Below are 22,602 nucleotides of genomic sequence, written 5' to 3'. Positions count from 1 at the left end.
TGATCTACTCAGTCCTCAGGGAGGCAAGGTATAGTCAGAGACTCCTCTGTTTACAACTGTATCAGAGAACAATTCTGATTAATCTTGATATTATCCTTGATGATAAAATTTGTGAAGGATAGCCGTTCACTACTACTATTTTTGGATATTTATATTGTCTTGAGTTTTTCATTAATAAAAATAAATTATTACAAACATTGTTACAGTTGTAGAATATAATAAAATATTAAACACTTGCATCTCAGCAGGTTCTTAAGGCTACAAGAAAAAAATACAGGTATAATGCTACTCAAGCATATTTGTTGTTGAGTTATGAGGAAATGTAAGGAAATCATGGCTATATCCCCATCAGTTGTCCATAAAGTTCTTCATCAAATTCACTTGATATCATTTAGGATAAAAACTAAAACTGTCGCATTTCTCTAGATTTAGCAGTATTTCTATATCCTAAACTAGTTATTGCAAAACCAAAACAGAGGAGGTTGGCTTTCCTCATGCTCTGCTAACTTGTGGTTGCTTTGATCCAGTACTTGCTCCATGGATAGCAGAGGTGGTTTCATTCACATTCCCCATTGCTGTGTGTGTATGTATATGTATGTGTATGTATGTCTGTATGTTGCATGTATACATGAGAGAGGAAGAAAAAACCAGACAGGCAGGTAGGCCAACAACACTGACAAGCAACATTTTATAATGAAATTGCCTGAGGTTAAAATTCGTTATAAAAAGTTGGAAAACTAAAGCAATATTCTTCCAATCGTAGGTATTATGACCTCCATTTTACAATAAAGGTAAGTGAGGTTCTGAGAGTAATAAACCCAGAAAGTTTTGAGAAGAATCTTTGATTCAAAATTAGATATTCAATTCAAGGCCTATAAGGGTGCCATTGGGGAAATTGTGGTAAAAAGTGCCTGTTGATTTGGATGGAATTTGACCTTGATAGAGTGGACCAATTTGGCAAGTTCATATTCAGTTGAGCTATAAGATGCAGATGCCAGACCCACTTCAGCACAGCACAGTCAGAGTGCTATGATAGTCCTCTGTGGAAAATGGCTGTGCTAATGATTGCCTTGGGAGACTTGGTGGGAATGTCCCTGGGAGACCTGAACAGCTCAGCACTGGGTAAGCCAGTCTGGTTGTTTTGTGGTACACGTCATTGTCTTATATATTTAGACAACGGAAGTTTTGCCAATAAGCAGGCATAAAATTACCTGGGCAAGTCATGGTGCTCCCTAACTCAGATTGAGGAATAATAGCTAACTCGTTTGGACTAAAGAATTAGGTAAAAATAAAGAACAGCATGTGAAGTGGGCCAGGGAGTAAGAGAAAGCCTAAGCTCAGGGAACTACAAAGTTTCTGGGGTGGAGGTAATGTAAAGTCTAAGAAGAGGTCAAAGAAATAAACTGTCAGCATATCACGAGCACTAAAGCAAGTTAAGGAATTTGGACATTATTCTGAGAGCAATCGAAGTAGGTAGGCAGATAAAACACAGGAGGCCCCGCTAAACTTGAACTTCAAATGAAAAATGAATTATTTTTTTGGATGTTTTAAATATCGCCTGGAACTTGCTTACACTAAAAAGGAAGATAATTAATCTGAAATGCAAATTTGCCTGGGTATTTGGCATTTTATTCATTTAATCTGACAACCTTGTTGGGAAGCCAGGAAAGGTGTTCAAGCAGGAGAGCAAGGTGATGTAACTTGAGCTTTAGAAAGATCCCCCAAAAAACAAAAGCTGAATGTTTTCTTTGATATAAGGAGGCTGACTCATAATGGGGTAAGGAGGGGGAGCATGGGAGAAATAGATGAATTCCAGATAGGGCAGAGGGGTGGGAAGGAAAGGGAGGGGGACAGTGGATTAGCAAGGATGGTGGAATGTGATAGACATCATATCCAAAGTTCATGTATGAAGACACGAATTGGTGTCAACATACTTTATGTACAACCGGAGATATGAAAAATTGTGCTGAATACATGTAATAAGAATTGTAATGCATCCTACTGTCATTTATTTTTTTTTTAAAATCAATATAAAAACTCATTCACCTGTTCACTTATAATATTATTTCTGAACAGCCACCTTATATACCAGACCAAGGTTTAGATAAGAAACAAGTGTCATAATTTCAAGTAAAATTAGAGTAGTGTCTCTGGAGTGGTGTCCTCTCTATTTTTGCCATATCATCTCTTCTGTATTGACAGTTCAGAGGTATTATAGTAGATAGATTAGTGAAGTACATGATTATGGAGCCAGAGAATCTGGATTCAGCCTCTGACTTCTGCTACTCATGAAACATGCAACAGTGACATCTAATCTCATTTCTCAGTGTCCACACTGGGAAATGGGAATGTAACAATATTTCCCGAAAATTGTGAGGATCAGATGAGCTAATGTATGTAAAGGACCTAGAAGAGTGCCTGATAGAATAAAAGTCATGAAGACATTAACCCTACTGTAACTATTGCCTCTTTTTTTCCCTTCAAGTAGAATCATTCTCACTTAAATAAACTTACCTTAAAGCAAAATCTTTTTTTTTTTAAAGAGAGAGTGAGAGAGGAGAGAGAGAGAGAGAGAGAGAGAGAGAATTTTTATTTATTTTTTAGTTCTTGGCGGACACAACATCTTTGTTGGTATGTGGTGCTGAGGATCGAACCCCGGTCGCACGCATGCCAGGCGAGCGCGATACCGCTGAGCCACATCCCCAGCCCAAAGCAAAATCTTATATCACTATGATAATGAAAAACCAATTTCATCTGCCATGATTATAAAGTAGTTTAAAAAATAAATATGATAATAACAACAAAACAATCACACCAGATTTACTCTTTTACAAAATAGCAATGAGCCATACTTTTTTAAGTCTCACCAACACAGTTTATGCACGAGGGAAATGGGGCTCTGAAGCAGAGAATTCTTTAACACACACTTGGGGTTTGTACCTGTGCTCATTAATTACTACTACAGGGCTTTCTCCAGTATACCTATGCTGCCCTATCAGATGGCTTTAGCGTACATACCTCCAGAGCTACATAGCCTCAGACCTCCAATTATCCTAAAAATCTTGTCGTCTAGTCTCACTGCCACCTCCAAGCCTTCCTGTTGCTGTCTGCCTCCCTCTTCTCCCTCGCTCCTTCCCTCCCACCCCCTTTCTTCCTCTCTCTTTTCCTCTTTCTAAAGATTGCTTTCTTTCTGTTCTTCAGGGAGAGCACACTGGGTCAGCAGATTATGTCTCTAAACAAAATTCCAAGTTCCAAGTCAGGGAATATAGGCACTCCTTGAGTGGAAAAGATTCTGGGAAGCTACTCTACAAATGTATACACATGCACACCTACATCCATGACTCCTTATATTCAGGACCTTCCCAGGCTCTGATGTCTTTCTCTCAATATTAGATCCCTTCTTCCTCCTCCTCTTCTTCTTCTTCCTCCTCTTCTTCTTCTCCTTCTCCTTCTTCTTTCACTTACATTGTCTTGTCTCATTCTTACTCCCCATTTTATTCCCTTTTCCTGCTTCTGTACCTCTGAAGGCAAGGAAAGTAGGAAGGAGGTAGCCCAGCACATGCCTGTAATTCCAACGACTCGGAGGCTGAGTCAGATCACAAGTTCAAGGACAACTTTCACAACTTAGTGAGGCTCTGAGAAACTTAGTGAGATACTGTTTTCAAATAAAAATAAATACATAAATAAAAAGCCTGTGGATGTAGCTCAGTGGTAAAGGGCCTCTGAGTTCAATCCTCAGTACCCCTACCCTTAAAAAAAAATGAAAGTAGAAAATAAATTACTTCTGCAGGCTTAATGCAAAGATGCACAAATATTACAGATGCCCAAATCAAAATATTCACTTCTGTACTGTCAAAAATCACCTTGGATAACATACTTCAGAAAACCCTGCTGCGAAGAATTCTGTTCTGAATTTTCAGGCAGACAAGGAGTGAACAGTTGAAGCCTCCTTTGTCTGACACAGAGAAAGCAACACCTCTCCAAGCAGCTATGCTGATGACCAAGGACGAACCTTTTATTTTTCCATGGCAGGTCTTTTCACACGAAGTGATGATTTATGAGCTTCCAGAATATACAATATCCCAATAACGCCAAGTACACATGCCTAGCATCATCTGGTTTTCTGTATCTATTTGCTAGATTTTACAAGTCAAGGCAGCCCTCATAATGATTCTGATAAAGAAACGTGATTCATACCTGGATGGCTGCAAAGAGCATTTAAAATATAAAATCCATTTAGTACCGATTAGCCTTAGAACATTATTTATGTAATCTGTCACAATGACAGATATTAGAAAGAACATTTTTCTCTTTCCGTTCATACAGTTTATCAATCACCCTTGCTCCTGACAAGCCCTTAGGAGGAGAACATTTATCAGAGTGTATTAGAAGACTCTAAAAATAAAGGCTGAAACTGGTGTTTATAAGGAGAATACACGCTGATTGCAGAGACTTGAGAAAAGACAGTTTAGTCTCCAAGTCACTTCAGGCAACAGGAAAAGTCAAGCTTGCAGAGATGCATTGGTAGTGCTCTGGAGGAGGGGGAAGAAGGCTGCTGGGGGACTCTTACAATTTGTAATGTACAGAGATGAGGGAGTTATACAATACAGTGATTAATACCTAGTTTCCAACAAGTTACATGAAATGTATTGATAATTTGGTGCTTTTGAAATTTGCAAATGTCACAGAATTCAGGTTACCCAGTGGAATCAAACAAGTAATAAAAGCTTTGTCTGAAGAATGATAATACTCAATTATTGCATATTATTGAGCTATTCATCTTGAAAATGGGAAGTGAACAACACCTCACAGAGCAGCAATCTAGACGTCTTCCACTAAAGTCACATTCCTCTTGGCAGTCACTTAACTTCTTCAAGACCTCTATTCCGGTTTTGCTACAACAACTTCTAGATATGACCTCCAGGGACCCAAATTTAAAGGTTTTCTAAGATGGAAGCAAATTAGAATGACTTAGGAAGCTATAAAAAAGAACTACTAAACACCACTCCAAACTGACGAAGAAAGATTCTTCAATGGTGAAGTCTGAATATCTTTTTCTTGTTGTTGGACTTAAACATCTCAAGTGAGACTAAGGTCCAATTAGAGTTGAGAATCCTTGTCTTGGAATAGTGGTTCTCAAGATCATAGCTGGGCATGATGGTACACTCCTAATCCCAGCACCTCAGAAAGCTCAGCCAAGAGGATTACAGGTTTGAGGCCAGCCTCAGGAACTTAGAGAGGCCCTATGAAACTTAGTGAGATCCTGTCTTAAAATAAAATATAAAATAAAAAGGGCTTGAGATGTAACTAAGTGGTAAAGCACTCTAGGTTCAATCCCCATGCTACCGCCAACCCTCAAAAAAAAGAAAGAAAACACATTTGCCACATACTGAGACATTGTAAAAATTCAAATAGGTCACCATATAAATTAGAGTTTCTGTGACAGACTCAAACATTAGTATTTCGTAAAGCTTCTCTAAGTGGTTTCCCTGTATATCCCACTATGAGCCAGTCTAGATTATTACATCTCAAACTTTAAATTGTAATGGATATCTAGGAAAACAAGCCTAACTTGTTCCATAGATGATGCATTTTCTTTGCATTTCTCAACCACTTCCCCAAGGACAAGCTTTTGCTGCTTTGTGGACTGTATTTGAGGTAGTAAAGGAAGTCCTGGAACATCAACTGCAAACATCTTACAGAAGTAGAAAAGTCATCCATGTTCATAAGGAACCTCATGTGAATAGCTCTGGACTAAGACCCAAAGGCTTTTACATAGTACCTTCTCGCCCTCACAAAATCCACAAGCGTATTTTTCCAGTATTTGTTTACATCCCTTCTCTTAGAAGATACAGGTAATGGGGAAACAAAGGAAGAGTACTATGAGAGTCGTTTGAAACTATCCTTGGGTGTCTGGTCACACCTCTGGCCTGGATCCATCCACTGCCTGAAGAGAATTAGCACAATGTCATTTGTAACTCAAGTGGGAAGCTGTGTGCAAGTTACCCTTGAGTCTTGTGCCCTAAGCCCTATGTCCTACACTCTGAATCTCCCATTATAAATGAGGGTTGGACAGAGATTCATAGCTCTTGCAACTTGTGTATTTCAGAAACAATAGAACTCAGCATGAGAAGAATCCTTAAAATGTAAAACCATGGCAGGAAGTAGCTGAGAAAATCCACAAGACTTTCAATAGATTATCTTATCTGTTATCCTTCCTTTGATTTTTATAATAATCAATTTTGTGCAGACTTTCCTAACTGGCTTTCCCATCTCCAATGGTTTACCTACTCCATTGCAGTGCCCAGACTGCTATGCCAGTAATATTGCTAAAATACTGCTTTTATTTTCATGCTACACCTAAAATTAGTCTCCATTGCTAATTAGGTGACCATTGTTAGAGAAGTGCATTGGAAGAAGATCTGAGGACACCACAATCATGTTCCCAGAGAGAAAAGCCAGCTAGCAAGTTTCCAAAGCACAGAGGACCTGATACTGGATTAAAATTATACCATCTACTGAGTGTCCTGGAATCTCTGACACCCCAATGGCAATAATCATGATAGGTGACTAGATTGTGATTTCCAATATCATCTCTAGTCATAGGAACCAGGGCTCATGTGGAAATGGCTGATTATCAGGGATAATACAAATATGAGTTTAAAGCATCTAGTAGTATGTAAAATAAGGAAGCACACAAAAATCAAAAGGATGGGGTTTTTCAAGAGACACGGGACACATACAACCTGCTGAAATTCCCAATGCAAAGGTAGAATAATTCAAAATAAAATAACATATATAGTATTGGAGCATAACTCACAGTGTATAGTAAATATGCATCTCCATTCTCATATAAGTAAGGGATGGTTTAGAGATTGAATATACACATATAGATAGATAGAATTTCAAATATTTATGTATATATGTCAAGAGGTGAAGCTTAGTTCCCCTCCCCACTTTTGAATGTAGGTTGCACTTAGAATCTAGCTTCAAGAATACAGTAATGATCAAGGTTAACATCACCAATAATGTCTTGTTCACATGTTCTTAACATGCACTCAGAGGCAATATAACATCAAAGACACTTTGCCTCTGCCATCTTTATAAAAACTCAGAATCCCAGTCTAATGAGCACAATATCAGATGCATCTAAGTTGAGGGAGATTCTACAAAATGATTAGTAGATCTTAAAACTGTTAAGGTCAGAAATAACAAGGAAAGACTCAGAAACTTTCTCAGGCCAGAGAAGGTGAAGAAGACATGACAAATAAATGTGCATGGTGTGTCGATGTGAACCAAAAACAGGTGAATAGATTTTAGTGGGGAACTTGAAAATCTGAATAAAGCGTAGAATCTGTTTAGGTTATGTGACAATGTTGGTTTCTTAATTATAACAGATGCAATTGATCATTCAAGTAAGAGTTTAACCTTAGGGAAAACTGAATTAAGTGTATGCAAGAACTATCCTACTATCTTTGCAACTCTTCTGGAAATGAAACTTTTAAATAAAATGTTTACTTAAACATATTAATTATGTGAGATTTCACCCTTTTCCTCTTAATTACTCTCTGTTCCATCTTGGATCTGACCCAAATCAATAGATGTGTGGCGGGGGGAGGGGGGGTAGACAGGGGGGGGGGAGAACAAAAAGGAGAATAAGTTTTGCAGCTACACAGAGCCTGGCACATAGAAAACACTTGAATTTTTATTAAAGAAGAGATTTTTTAAAAATTTAGATTATACCCATAGTTATGAAAGGATGGTTTAGAGATTTAATATACACATGAACTGATGTCTTATGTGGTCTGCCAGAGAAGATAAGGTACAGGGATCAGGAAGAACACCCTAGAAAGGGGGTGAGTTGTGCCATCAGCATTCTGTGAACATCTAGAAGCATCTGTCCTAACTGCAGGGTCCAGAGCCACCATCTCATCAGACTCATAAGAGTATGTGGACAGACTTGCGTATTTTCATTTCATAGTTGAGGAGACGCAGACACAGGAAGGTTAAGTGCTTTGCGTGAGGTCTCCTGGTATCCTTCACCAAGGATTTCAGCAAACTTCAGTGAAGGTGAATTTGTCCTAGGCCCTTATCACGCTCATGGAATGTAAATGACATAAAATCGCCCATCTCTAACACCTAAGAGTTTCTTAATTAGCAAGTGTAAAAGATGCCAGATTGTGTTGATCAAATAACAATGGGCAGAGTCTATGAGTTATACCAGCCAGCAGAGAGTGTTAAGCCCAGTCCAGGCTTTTGAAGTATAGGAATTCATGTGTGACTTGTACAAATGTGAACATGAGTCCCATGTAAGATAATCTGACTCCCCAGAGTTATTTCCAACCATTGTGCAAAATTTTGAACCTTCTCCAGATCACAACTCAAACTCAAACATTAATTAGGCAAGTTGAGGGTACCTTAACCAAAATGCTTGGGGTCAGAGGGTTTCAGATTTTATATTCAAATTGAAACTTAAAAATATGAAGTTCTCAGGGCTGGAGATGTGGCTCAAGTGGTAGCACGCTCACCTGGCATGCACGGGGTGCTGGGTTTGATCCTCAGCACCACATAAAAATAAAGATATTGTGTCCACTGAAAACTAAAAAATAAATATTAAAAAATTCTCTCTCTCTCTCTCTCTCTCTCTCTCTCTCTCTCTCTGTCTCTGAGAGAGAGAATTTTTTAATATTGAGCATTGACCTGATCCTCATTTTTTTTTTTGGGGGGGGAAGGGGGCTAGATTTTTGGATGAAGGATCCTCAATCTGAGCCATCTTCTTTCCCAGCTAGCATCTCACTAACAGGCTTTAGGCTCTCTCACAGGTATGACTCACCACCTTTGAAGGGTAAAGAAGGGCAGTGAAGGGGTAGAAGGAAAGCCACCTTTGCTGGTAAAAGACATTTCTGCCACCCTGCTGTCCCCCTCCCAGGTCCTGTCTGTATAGTCCTGGCCATGGACTTGCAAAGATCACTTCAAGGAAGGAGACTGCATAGTTGTCATCACTGACTTTGAAAACTCTTCAGGTTATTGGAAGCCTAGAGTCATCTTTTTAGAAACAAAAACCAAACCAACGTAATACCAAACTCTTTTTTAGATCAGGAGCACTTCCTGTAGAAAAGAGTGCTGGGTTCTAAAGTTAAGAATTGTCCTGCCTCAGATCTTTTTCTCCTGTCAGAGTGAAATGTTGCCTCCTTTATTGCTATGATAATTGTCTACATCCTATTATCATCATCGAAATTAATAATTGCAACCTTTTTGGGGAGTCTTTGTTCCATGCAATCTGTGTGCATTATATCCTTCAGTCTTAAAAATAATGACCCTATGTGGTAAGTACTATTACTACTAACCCCTTTTTACAAAGGACAAATTGATCCTAACTCCAGGAAATGGTAGAACCCTGATATAAACACCAATTTAGAGCCCAAGCTCTCACCACTTGGGCAATATGTTTTCACAGACTAGGGGGAAAAAAAGATACAGTAAGTTTTCCACCTGTATTAGGTTAGATTCTTTCTCAATGCCTTTCTAACTTTGGTAACAAAATACTGTCATATTCATCATCTTCTTTTTCTTTTTCTTTCTTTCTCATTGCTGTGTTCCCAGTGCTGGAGTAATGTTGGACACTAAACAGGTTCTTAATAACTCTTTATTATATCAACAATTAAAAACACTCTATGGAAGCAGTAGACTATATTTCAAAACCTGGAAACTTGGAGTCAGACAAACTTTTATACTTTTGGGCAGAGCCAGAAAAATAATCATTGCACAATCATGCATTTCTTAATGTTGACAACATATTCTGAGAAATCATTAGATGAATTAATTGTGCAAACCCTCACAGACTGCACTTATTCAAACCTAGATGGTCTACATGGGGTAGCCTATTGTTCCTAGGTTATAAACCTGTACACCATGTCACTGTACTGAATGCCATAGGCAATTGCAACACAATGGAAAGTATCTGTGCATCTAAATGTATGTAAACATGGAAAAATACAGTAAAAATTCATGTAGTAGGACTTTTTCAGCTCCATTGTAAATCTTATGGAACCACTGTTATGTATACATCATTATATAGTGCATGGCTGTAATTCCATACCGGTAACTCTCAAAGAATGATGAGAAATATAAGTAAAATACCACAGAGCTGGGACACTGTTAGCCTTACTGTTGTTGCATGTGAACAGAAATTTCCTTTCATTTCCTCTTTCTATCTTCTAACTAGTTTTATTATTAGAAATCATATATGCAAATTTTAATATGCCCCTTGATAAAGTCTGGCTTCCTCATTTACTGGTCAAAGCCCATCTGTGAATATTTTAAAGATGATTTTGGATTCTGGCTTCACAAACAAAAATACCCTCGCCAGAATCATCAATGGAATCTGTCTGAATGCAGATGATAAGCCAGTGTGATGACTCTGATCAGTGAAGAGCAAAGATGGGTTGGCTTTCATTTGAGGCAAGAAGAAGAGACAAGTGCATTCATGGGAAACAGAAGTTACTGGTCTGGAGGAAAAAGATATTTCAACAAAAGAGGCTATTATGGTTGATGACATGTATCTCCTATAAAGTACCTCAGAGAGGAGACTTTTTTTTATTCCTTGAAAATAAAGCAGCATGTGCCAGTTGGAACTCTCAGCAGAAATGTGTCTATGTTCCAACCTAAGCTTTTGACAAATGAAGAAAAACAGCTTCAGCACAGATTACGAGACCAATGTCTTCCAAGGAAGGGAAAGAAAGCTGAGGTTTGCCCCCAAATCTTTTTTATTGCCAAGCATCCACAACTTTTTGCCTTTTCTCTCTTATTTCCTATGTTCTTCTGGGCACCAGCTCAGTAGATCTGGAAACCAATTTCCCCTTGGTGGGAACTGGCACTGTAGCTGATCTGTGTGCTCCAGGCTGCACATCCCCAGGCAGTTTGTCTACCCCCAGCAGATGTTGCAAAAGGCAGTCCACATTCGCCATCCTTTTTTTCCTGGCAGATTTTCTGCTTTCCTTTCTGTGGTCTGATGTTTCCTTGCAGGACACAGTGAACATCTGAGGAGCAGATATAATTGACAGGGTTCTTTTTCTAAATCAATTCTCCACTATGGTTTGCTGATTAAATTCCAGAATGGTCACTGAACAGATTTGGCACAAATGGGAGGGAGCAGGATTTATTCAAAACTAACATCTGACAACTGAAAATTATGTAATTGCTTTCCATGAAAAAAATTAATAACATCTTATTTCATAAGTAAAGCTGTTCTCGAAGGAGATGCAAGAGAGGATATAAAAATGCTTTTTATATGATGAAAAACACTAAAATTAGTCTTAACTATCTTTAAAGGTAACTTTTGGGGTCCAAAAAATACACTGGGTATGCTAAGTACAAAAAATATATGGTAGCCAGGTGTGGCCATGCATGCCTGTAATCCCAGTGGTTCAGTGGGAGGCTGAAGCAGGAGGATTTAGAGTTTAAAGCCAGCCTCAGTGATGGTGAGGCACTGAGCAACTCAGTGAGACCATGTCTCTAAATTATACAAAATAGGACTGGGGATGTGACTCAGTGGTAGAGTGCCCCTGAGTTCAATTTCTGGTACTGGGGGGAAATTATATATATATATATATATATATATATATATATATATATATATATATATATCTCCAGATATAGATGCAAATTTGTCAAAACACTAATTCTCTGTGCTGTTCTCCTTCTGTGTTGCCTTCTAATCTCTTGACTATGATAGCAAATCAAAAATGCAACTATATAATTTCCCGGGAAGGTGTACTATGGAGAGCATTTTTTACAGGTGCTCTGTTTACCATTCACAAGCATTTTTATGGATGCAAGACAAATCTTGGAGGAAAAAAAAATGAAGAAACAATGACTTCTCCATTTCATGCAGTACTCTGGATAATTGCAGTCACGGTGAACAAGAGAGCCATTCAGGTTCCTTCAAAGGAGGGAGGGTGCACCATACGGACAGACACAAACTGTGGGACAGAAGAGTAGAGTGACCCAGATCCAAGCCAGCTTGAGGGACTGCCTATTCGCCTGTCTCCTCTCAGGGCTCCAGGGCTTCTCCATCAGGATAATTCTGCTTCTCTCTGCATGAATTCTGCATTTTCTCCCTCTACTGGCTTTCTCCCCTCTTCTCTAGCCTGGTGTGAAATTATGTGTGGATTTATCTTATGCATATTCATCTTAAAGTGCTTCTCACATACACAGAGAAGTGAGCATAGGAAGGGTGTCCTGAAACTGCTGTTTTCTTAGTCACTTTCAGTTTCCAGGTGCCTCCCATACTGTGATCATTTCACTTCACTGAGTGTAATTCTGGTATTAAAAGACTACATATTTTCATTAAAGCATGGCCCTTTAATGCAAGCCAACTACTTTATCTGGCACTCCAATGAAGAAGCAATACTCTTTTTCAAATTTGTTGGAAAACCATACTATGTTGAGTTTACCAGAATGCAATATGCTTGTCCCCAAAGTGACACCTTTATAAGGAAATTTTAAGGGCAAATTTGGCTGCCTGTAATACCAACTGTTTTTGGAACCAGCCTCTAAACACACAACTCCTTAAACACACAACTTCTTAAAACTTTGGGACCCAGCACTTGTACAACATTCTCTTTTTCCTTTTTGCCTTCCATATCACATCTCAGTCTCACAGTTTCCAAATTCCAAATTCTAGAGAATCTGATCAGCTTACCTCATTTTTTATTCCAGGAAAGTCCAACATTTACTAGTCATTTACTGACCAATCTCTAGAATTGTTGTTTATCAAGTGTTCATGGGAGTCCCATTTCCTCAGGTACAGGAGAGAGGGGTGGAGATGGCTGTCACAGATTAGGAATTGAAGCCAGTGCCATTTTCTATAAAAACATTAAGAAAGGCACATGTGATAGTAACCAAAACGTTTAGTGTGTAGAGGCTATTAGTATACCACCAACAAAATGGCAATAAATCTACCTTTAGAGATAAGTGAATGCTTAAATAAGAAGGTAAGCAGCTCAAATCATCTTTTCCAATGGTTCTAAAAAAGAAGAAGAAGAATAGAAAAAAGAAGAAGAAATTCAGGGAAAGAGTAAAGTGATTGTCCTCCTTAAATGCAAATTCATTTATGGACTAACGATTTAATTAACAAGCTAAAACCAGATGCCACTGGAAGTATATCACATGGTAGACATGGAACACACCCACAAGGCTTTCCTTTCTTCAGAATTTTCAAAGAATGATCAAGCACGTATTAGAGATCACCTCTAATGCAAAATACAACCCTATGGCTGTGCGAACTGAGATATAAAACAGGTGCTTTGGGAAACTGGGACTTTGAATACATGACTTCCAGATGGGAAGAATTTGTGAAGGAAGCAATATTTGAACCAGATTTAGAAGGTAAGTAGGAATCATACTTGAAAAAGTGGAGGAGAAAGAGATTCCAGGTTAATGCTAGAGCACTGAGTAGGTAAGAGAGAACTCAGTGAAATAAGTTTGAGCTGAAAGAGCATGAAATTTTGAAAGTCAAGAAAGGGAATGAGTTTATGTTTTATTCAACAAGTCAAGGCAAGGCCAGAGGTGAGGACAGGTGGGATCAGACTTGTGCCATGGTGGTAAAGAATAAGAAGAAAGACATGAAGGGCAGAAGTAGGCAAACAAGTTAGGCACCCATTGCAATTTCATTTTTTTAAAAATGTATCCAACAGAAATACAAACACAACCATTCAAAAATATTAGTTGTAAAATGGAAAAAATCACTTAGCTATCAATTCATAGGGAATTTTTTAACTAAATAATTATCTATCTGATTTGCACAAAATACTATATGACCATTTAAAAGAATGAGGTACTTTGCTATAAGAACAAATATTCAGTGATTCAGTGGGGGTGCAGTGGCACACACCTTAATTCCCTGAAACTTGAGAGGATGAGGCAAGAGGATTGCAAATCTGAGGCCAGCCTCAAGAACTTAGGGAGACCCTAAGCAACTTAGTGAGAACCTGTGCCAATATAAAATAAATACATAAATAAATAGAGTTGGGAATATAGCTCAGTGGTAAAGTACTCATGGATTTATTTCCAAGTATAAAACAAAAAACAAAAGAAATAATATATCTAATATTTTCTTGAATAAAAGGAAAGAATTTGCAAAAGTGTATATAATTGTATTTTTATTTTAGAAATCAAATAATGCTTTCTATGTAGAGTATGGACAGAATTTGAAGATATAAAGTTAAATCCGTTGACATCAGAATTCTTATTCAACTACTTATCTGATAGTACAATAAAGATAATAAAAATATATATTTTAAAGAGATGACATGAAAAAAATATGTAAATACTTAACACATTACTTCTGGATTAAATTCATTGCTCTATAAATATTAGCTAATATTCTGATTCTGATTCAGACACTTATATGGATATAGGATACTAATACAGGAAGATATATAAAATTAATATAGGGGAATAATAAAATCAGGAAATAACCACTATTACTAATTAAAACAATTAGGAAGTGAGATTAGCAGAAACAAACTCTTCTATTTTTATTCTGAGCACTTTTGTTTGATATGAATTTATTTCCAAAAAAAAGCATGCATTACTCTTACACTTAAAATGAATTTGAACCCCTTCTTTGAAGAAAAGAAATTATCTGATATGAAACTGAACTTTAGGTGAAGAGAAAAAGAATAGACAATAGAAAGCCTAAAGTTGACTCAACAGAATGCACTTGCCCACTGATAGGAATCAAAGGCAAAGAAGAAGAAAATATTAAACATAATACGGATACTTGGAGTCTCGATGACCAGAAGAACAGCTAAAATTCCCAACAGCAACAGAGGAGGAAGAGTTTGGGAGCAAAGGCCCATGAGTTTTGCATGTCATTTATTGATGAGACTGTAATGATTACAGAGTCATTCACTCCTTTTAAATAAATGAAATTCTCCTACTGGAATTTTTACTCTGCCTGATGAGAAAGCTGAAGTGGAGATGTAATTCTAAGGTTAGTCTTTTATAATGTAAATTCTTTCATTTTTCTCTGCAAATATTTTTACAAAACTAAAATCTGATTTTCCAAGTCCCAATTCTTACAAGTGGTTTCTGTGTTAATCAAGTCAACGTGACATTAAACATCTAAATATTTAAAAGGAGGTGCTGTCAATGGTCCAGATGTTTCCAAGTGATCAGTTACTTGGCATTGTGTGTACAGCTGGTTCCAGAAACATTTAATTGATTGATAGAGCTTTTTAATCTTTCATCCACATGTTCTGGATCAGATAAACACATCTACTTTCACTTTAACATCTTTACCCATTCGATGCTTATAATCAAACATATGAACACTAAAGTTTCAGATTCAACAATGCTGCTTCAGTGATTGTGAGTGAATGCAGATGCTACTTTAAGCCTGTTAACTAAAATTATATTGGGTGGAAGAATATCTTCTTCTAGGTAGAAGCAATAAGAAATCTAATTATTGACTGTGTTGATTTTCTTTTTTTGTAATGCTGTCATTATAGTTTTACCTTCTCCAAGTCTGTATTCAGATTTTGAATCTTATTTATGAAGTAGTTTCTTGACATAACAAATAAGAGAACAATTTCAGTAGAAATTTTTTTGGCTCCAGATTTTTGGAGCTTTAATTTATACAATAGCAGAGCTTCATAGATAATCTAATATTGCTAAGAAGAATTGTGTGGAAAAGCTGGCTTATTGAGAAAGAAATTGATGTTTAAGGATGATCAGGTTATCAATTGTTTTAACATGTATACAGTATATACTTTGTGCCAAGCTATTACTGCAATGTACCCAGAGGTACGAAGCTATAGTTGGTGTGCCAGAGTCAACTATAATGCAGTTGAGCTATGAGTGGTCTTTCCAGTGCAATAGAATACAATTCAGTTGACCTATGGAGCTGTAGTGCTTATACTGAAGCTCATTACAATATGCTTGACCTATGGAATTGTAAACCTTACAATAAAGTAAATTAGAACACAGTTGACATATAGAGTAGTAATCCTTGCAGTAGAGTACACTACAATTCAGTTGACCTATGAAGCTAGTTTTTGCATGACATTAGTTTACAGTAACGATGAAAGGATTAGACATTATGTGAGAAAATATAAGCAATTGTGTAAGGATAAAGTGTGACCCCTATGTAAGAACTGAATAAAGTTATTGAGAATTCTATCAATTCAGATTGGAAAGGTCAGAACAGGGTTGGAGATTAGAAATATGGAGAGGTATAAAGGACAAAATGATTTTAAGGAGAAGGTGAACTACTACTGAAATCTCAAGGGAAGGTTTTTCACCTCTCTCTTCTAGCTGTAGAATATAATTGGAAAATGAGGGATGAAATTACTGTACAAAAGGCCCAATTCTAGGATGACTGGCTCTTGGTTCACCTACATACTGCACTTTCCCTGACAAATCAAAGAACAGAGAGTATGTGCAGTTGCCCCTGACTCCTCAATAATTTCATACTACTTTTGCACTTAGGTCCCTGTAGTTTAGTTTCTACAGTGTGAAACTAACTTTAATCAATATAACTTTGCTGCCTTTCAGATATACACTGCTATAACTTCCTTATAGTTCATGCTGAATTGGATAGCTACAAACCCCATAGCATTAGCAGGACTAAGCTATAGAAATTCACCACCTTTCCCAATGTTCTGACCTTTGGGAGGGCTACTGCTAGCATTAGCTTTCATGAGGCACTACTGATAATGACAGTCAAGTTTACCAACAGAACCAGGAGCATTTCCAATAAATTTAGGTTACATCCATCCCTGGAGATTTGGGCCTTCTACTCTGACTTTCCCAGTGCAATCAGGAGCAGCCACAAAGAGCAATGAGCCAACATTCTCCTCATACTGGGCACAGTGAGGAAGACAGATTATTATCAGCATCATATACCCCAGACAAGCAGAAAGGAGTCATCTTGTATGGAGTGACTACAACATAACAATGCATCAAGCAGATCATGCATTCTTTTGTACAAAGCATAACCATATAGAGATTAGAATATTATTCTTTCCAGGTGTCTACAGCTGCAGGTTAGTGAACATGCAGGAACCACTATATTGGAGAATAGACAATTACCATTTCAGTGTGAATAGACCCCCTCTGAATGCATAGATCAGCCCTCTCAAGAACAACCTTTGAAAGCAGAATACCTTATCCCTGGATGTTTGCTTAATTAAGGTTGACACAACCTCAAAAAAATATCTCAAGGGCAAAGAAAAGCAGATTAATGGGGACAGTCATAGAAGGGCACATATAGCCACCAACAAGAGAATTTTTGTGAAAATAAAAATAACAGTTTTGAGCTCTTACCATGCATGAGGCACTGTGAAAAAATGTTTTACATAAAGCACATTATATAATCTTTCAAATAATGCTACAATGCAATTACCATTATTATGTCCCCTTTTATAGATTAAAAAAACGATACACAGACGGTTTAAGTAATTTACATAAGGTCACTCAGAATGCTGGTTTTGTACTGTGTTCATTTAGTTAACCTGGAAGTGCATTTTCCAGAATTCTTTTCCACATATAGCTCCAGGTTAGGATTATTCACAAGAGATATTAGTCTTAATTCGGGGTGGGGACATGAATCAGCAGCCAATTTACTTTGAAGTTCCTTATTGGTTGAGAGAAATTCAAAGCATTCCCTTATTTTTCTCCAGTCTGAGTCCAGTTTTTCCTCTTGACTGAGGTTCAACAGCAACCCCAGGCCTACTGCTTCTTTGAAAGTAGCTGAACTAGCTGCTTCTCTGAAATCCTGCTGAAGCAATCCCACAAAGATCCAGCAACTTGTCACAGACTTCTACTCTCAGCCCCGTGCCAGTTCTGCTGCCAGAGCTAGATGTGCTGTCTCACAGGTTCCAGCTCATCCACTTACTCCACACTGGCCCGCTATGCCAGAGACTTTTATCTCCTTTTTTTTTTTTTTTTTTTTGACCTCTTGTCCCCGTATTCACCTATAATAGGGTCAAAGTGATTCTGTATCCCTAATTAGCCATAACTGAAACAGAGAATTAACAAGTAATGGAGCTAGGATCCTGGTATCGAGATGTTTTCATGGATAGGCTCCCAAATCATCCACTGTCCACTACCTAAAACAGTATTAGGACTTATTTGTTAAAATTGTCCTTTATTTTGCTGAGAAAAGTGTACAAAGTATTACATCAGATTACTCCCATGGATATCTTGTTATATAGAATACCTCCTAATGTTTCCAATAACCTCAAGGATAAGAGCAAAATACTGCTAAATAATGATGTACACATTTAAGTGAGATTCTATTGTTTAACTGCATCTTATTATTAAACTTTCCTGAAATGTCATAAATGGAAATAGTGTGCCCGCAAAAGAGCTAGCCTGTATACTTCATTTTATGTAATTCAAGCTTCATTTATCCCAGAGCATTCATGAAAATCCATGCCTGAAATTATAAAACCTAACACATTATAGAGCACAGGCCACCCTTCTGGGCACGACAGAGGTCCCTAATACTACTGGAGCTTGATGGGTGCTGGTAGACAATGTGAGGTTTGTTCATCATTCTCAGTATTCCCATGATTGCTCAGGATGGTTTTTCCAATGACAATACATTTCTTATATCCCTCCCTCCCTTTCTTTACTGGGTCTGAATCATAAGAAGCTATCCCCTCTGAGTTTTAGCAACATGCCTTCAAAGACAATTGTATTTTTAGCTCAAATTTGGGGTAATTTTCTTTATCCCTAACAGAGTCAAAGCCATAAACATTATTTTGAAAAATGAGTGTATCACCTTTTTAGGCAGACATAGGATTACTGAGGAGAATACAAAACTAAAAGAATGCATTGGAGATAAGGTACAAAGAGGATTTCAGTCAACTGTTCACTGTATATGAGGAAATATTTTGATTTGAGAAGTTATTGTACCCTCATTCATCTTCTCAGGGATTGAATTCTATTGTTGAGTACCTCTGGCCAGGTATGCATAGCCAGAATCATCTAAATGGACACTTGATGGAGCAAGGATTCTTGCATACATGACATAAAGTCAATCTGGAGGACTTGAACTAGAATAATTAATGTATAGCTTGGTGTTCCAGACTTTAAGAGAGAACTTACAAAGCTCATCATTAGAACTTTTATGTTTGAAATTACTATAACAGCTATCACTTAGGAAGGTTCCAGTCTTTTGCTACACACTCCATGAAGTGCTGGGCATTAGCACTGTATTAGACTTAAGTATTTGGAAAAAAAAGTAAAACCAGGATGAGCTCAATTAAAAAATAGCAGTAAGAATATTTTCCATACATCCTCCTCACAAGGATGTAATCACCTGGAAGATAGCCATTACTATTGTTATTTTCTCCACTTTACATGGGAAGAAATTAAAATTGAAATTCAGGGAGATTTATTGAACTTTCAGGGCACCAAAACTCAGTGATAAGGACTTGATCAGATCTACCTTCCTTGACTACCAGTTCTATACTTTTTCCATTCTTCTACCCTGTTCTTCTAGAAATGCGCTTACTACTTTGGGTCCTCAAAGACTCAAGCTTCAGATAAGACACATTATCTGAAAAAATAAAATTTGCAAACTCCTGTCAGCTTCAAGTAATAGTCTATACTCTGTTGATTATTCTAATGTTAAAATCTATAGAGAAAAATATTGACATTCTTTAGCTTGAGAAATTCCTGGAAGAATATTCAGGCACAAGGTTGAACAATAAGCTTTGCAATAATAAACATATTGGGGGATTATCTGTGCAAACAATATCATGTTGTCTCTTTTTTCTAAAACTCTCTCCCTTAATTATCTGATGCAGTCCATTTTGGCTAACCATTATATTTAGATTAGCTGCACCAGTGAAACTCATGAAAACTATTGCACTAGATTATATGCTAATAACTATGCAAATATTCCCTCATCCAGATAATAAAATTCTCATGAAGATTTAGAAGAGAACCATTATAAAACAAAATTTGGAGAAAATGAAGATCATTTAACTGCAAGGTAGTATAGCAATATTTTCTATCATTTAAATACCTGATCTGGGATTTATTAAGGCATAACAAAAGAGGCTATTAGTCATATATCAACAGTGCAATAAAAAGCAAAAATAATAATTGTAGCACTCCATAAAACATACATATTGTGTGTGTGTGTGTGTGTGTGTGTGTGTGTGTATTATAATGACAAAAGGCCATGACATTTTAAATTGGTTTTGGGCATACATCATCAAACTATGAGATTGGTAAATATAAGTATCCTTCCTTATCTTTGTATCCCCAGATATATGAAAAATATTTTATAGATGTTTAAAAATAAATAAGAGAGAATGCATTTCACGTATGTATCTACTTTTTGACATGAGGGTTCTCACTATATATCCAAGCCAATCTCAAACTCAGGGGCTCAGAAGACACTTCCCTCAGCCTCCCAAGTAATAAATGAGATTTTAAATCAAGACATTAACATTTACAAGAGAGAGAAAATTTAGAGTACAAAAACTAAACTTTGTCATATGAAATAGATTGAACCTTAGGAATACTGATCTTCTTGTTTAGCTCATAGGAAATTTAAGATACCATTCCAAGTAAGAATTTAAACTTTGGACACTGAAAGAACTGGATTCAAATTTCAGTATCCCCACTTAGTATATCTGATTTCAAACAAATCAACTGTATATATTTCATCATGAATAAAATGAGAAAATAGTACCTATTTGGTCATCTATTGTGCAAAACAGATCATTGCAATACTTACTGGCTTAAAATAATGATAATCATTTGTTATTTCTAACACTTTCTGTGGGTCAGAAATAAGGGAGTAGGTTGGTTCTGTAGTTCCGTTTTGGTTCTAACCTCAGAATGTGACTGTATTTGGAGACAGGATCCTTAAAGAGGTCATTAAGGTTATAAGAGAAAGGCCCTAAGCCATCCAATTGTAGTATTTTGCCATGGCAACCCTAGTGAACTAACATACTCATCATTGGTATAATTTGCATTTTCTTGGCTATTAGTGATTTTGCTGTTGACTCCCTGAAAGACTGAAAGAAACTAGATTGTTTTGTATACATATATCCAGAATAATTATATGTGTAATTCTCTGTCCTATTACTTAGAGCTTTTCCTTTAAAGACACCTTAATACCTCTTGTAGTTCTGTCCATCTAACATTAATATTATAAGAACTGTGTTGAGGTCAGCTGTGCACAAAGCTATATGCTCAAAGCCATACTCAGATGACCAACAAATACTAACTGCCCATATCTAAAATTGTGTAGACTGGATTTACCTTGGAAAAACCACTGACTTAATTCCCAATTGGAAAAGAAACTACACAGGACTACTTTATTATTCCTGGAAATCAAAATTTGATGAAAAGTAAGCCAACTACCTTGTATCACTCTGTGACTGTCATACCAATAGGCGAACAGAAGCCAGTTGGCTTTGGAGTTATAAATGATACAACTGGAAACAAGTGCTTTCCCTAGTTGCATTGAGTAACAGTTTATAGATCACTTCAGTTCATTTGTTTTCCAACACACTCATCCCCAATGCAATGTCTCATTAAAGCAGACTCCACTTTAATCTAGAATTTGATATAACCTAGGTCTTGGACTTTATCTGATTCCATTTTATCATTCAAATTATCCAAATAAAGTCACCTTATTGTAAGGTGACTTTATTTTCTCCGGTAAAATGGTACTACTGTAGAGATGACCCCTAAAGATTTTATAGACCTATTACTGAAAAAGGAATTGATTTCTAAGACACACAGACAAACCACAAATGCCATACACAAAATAACCTCAAAAACAATAGCCAATGGAGCTAAGGACATTTAGACAAGCTAGGGAAAGGGATTTCTATAAATTCAGCAAGATATCTTCCTGTTTCTATTAGATCTATCGGAGAGAAAGAGTATTCCCTGCAGTATCCTAGAAAATAGTGGCTATAAACAAAGAGATAGGGCAGATTGAAATTGGACTCTTCGGAAATTCATTTAATGACACTTCGAGTTATTTTCAGTAAATTGGCAAATGTGTGAGTTCAATCAATTCTTAACAGGGGACCCGATCAAATAAGGAAATAGCAGTTTCTTGACTTTCATTTCACTCATCAGAAAGCATTTCAATGGAACTGACTACTTCTAAGTCTTTGCCTTACTGACAGAGATTCCTTGTGCTTTTTCTTTATCATAACACTATGAATTAGCACTTGTTGAGACAGATTCTCCCTGGGCCTAAGCTATTTTCCTCAAAAAGAAAATTGGGGGTGGGATGTCTGGGATACTGCCAAGCTAGGATCCAAGGAGAACAGCTGAATCCAGAATTCTGGTTGCCAGTGGCTCTTGTGGCCGCCTTCACAGTTTGATCAGAGCCACTGATCACTTAGGTTATGCACTGTATACACAGCTGATGAGGGGAACTTCTGGATTGGGCTGCCTGGAAATGAATACCAACCAATTCTGCTCCTTCCTGGGGAAACAAAATGATTTTTTTTTTTTAACCTAGACAGTGTTTTCATTTTTCCCTCTATACCGCAGGGAGTTTTAACATTATCAGGTCGGGTGGTTGCAAGAATTAGATTAACACCTCCC

This window comes from Urocitellus parryii, chromosome 1 (genome assembly GCF_045843805.1).
Source record: "Urocitellus parryii isolate mUroPar1 chromosome 1, mUroPar1.hap1, whole genome shotgun sequence".
NCBI classification, from domain to species: domain Eukaryota; kingdom Metazoa; phylum Chordata; class Mammalia; order Rodentia; family Sciuridae; genus Urocitellus; species Urocitellus parryii.
This window is presented reverse-complemented; position numbering follows the sequence as displayed.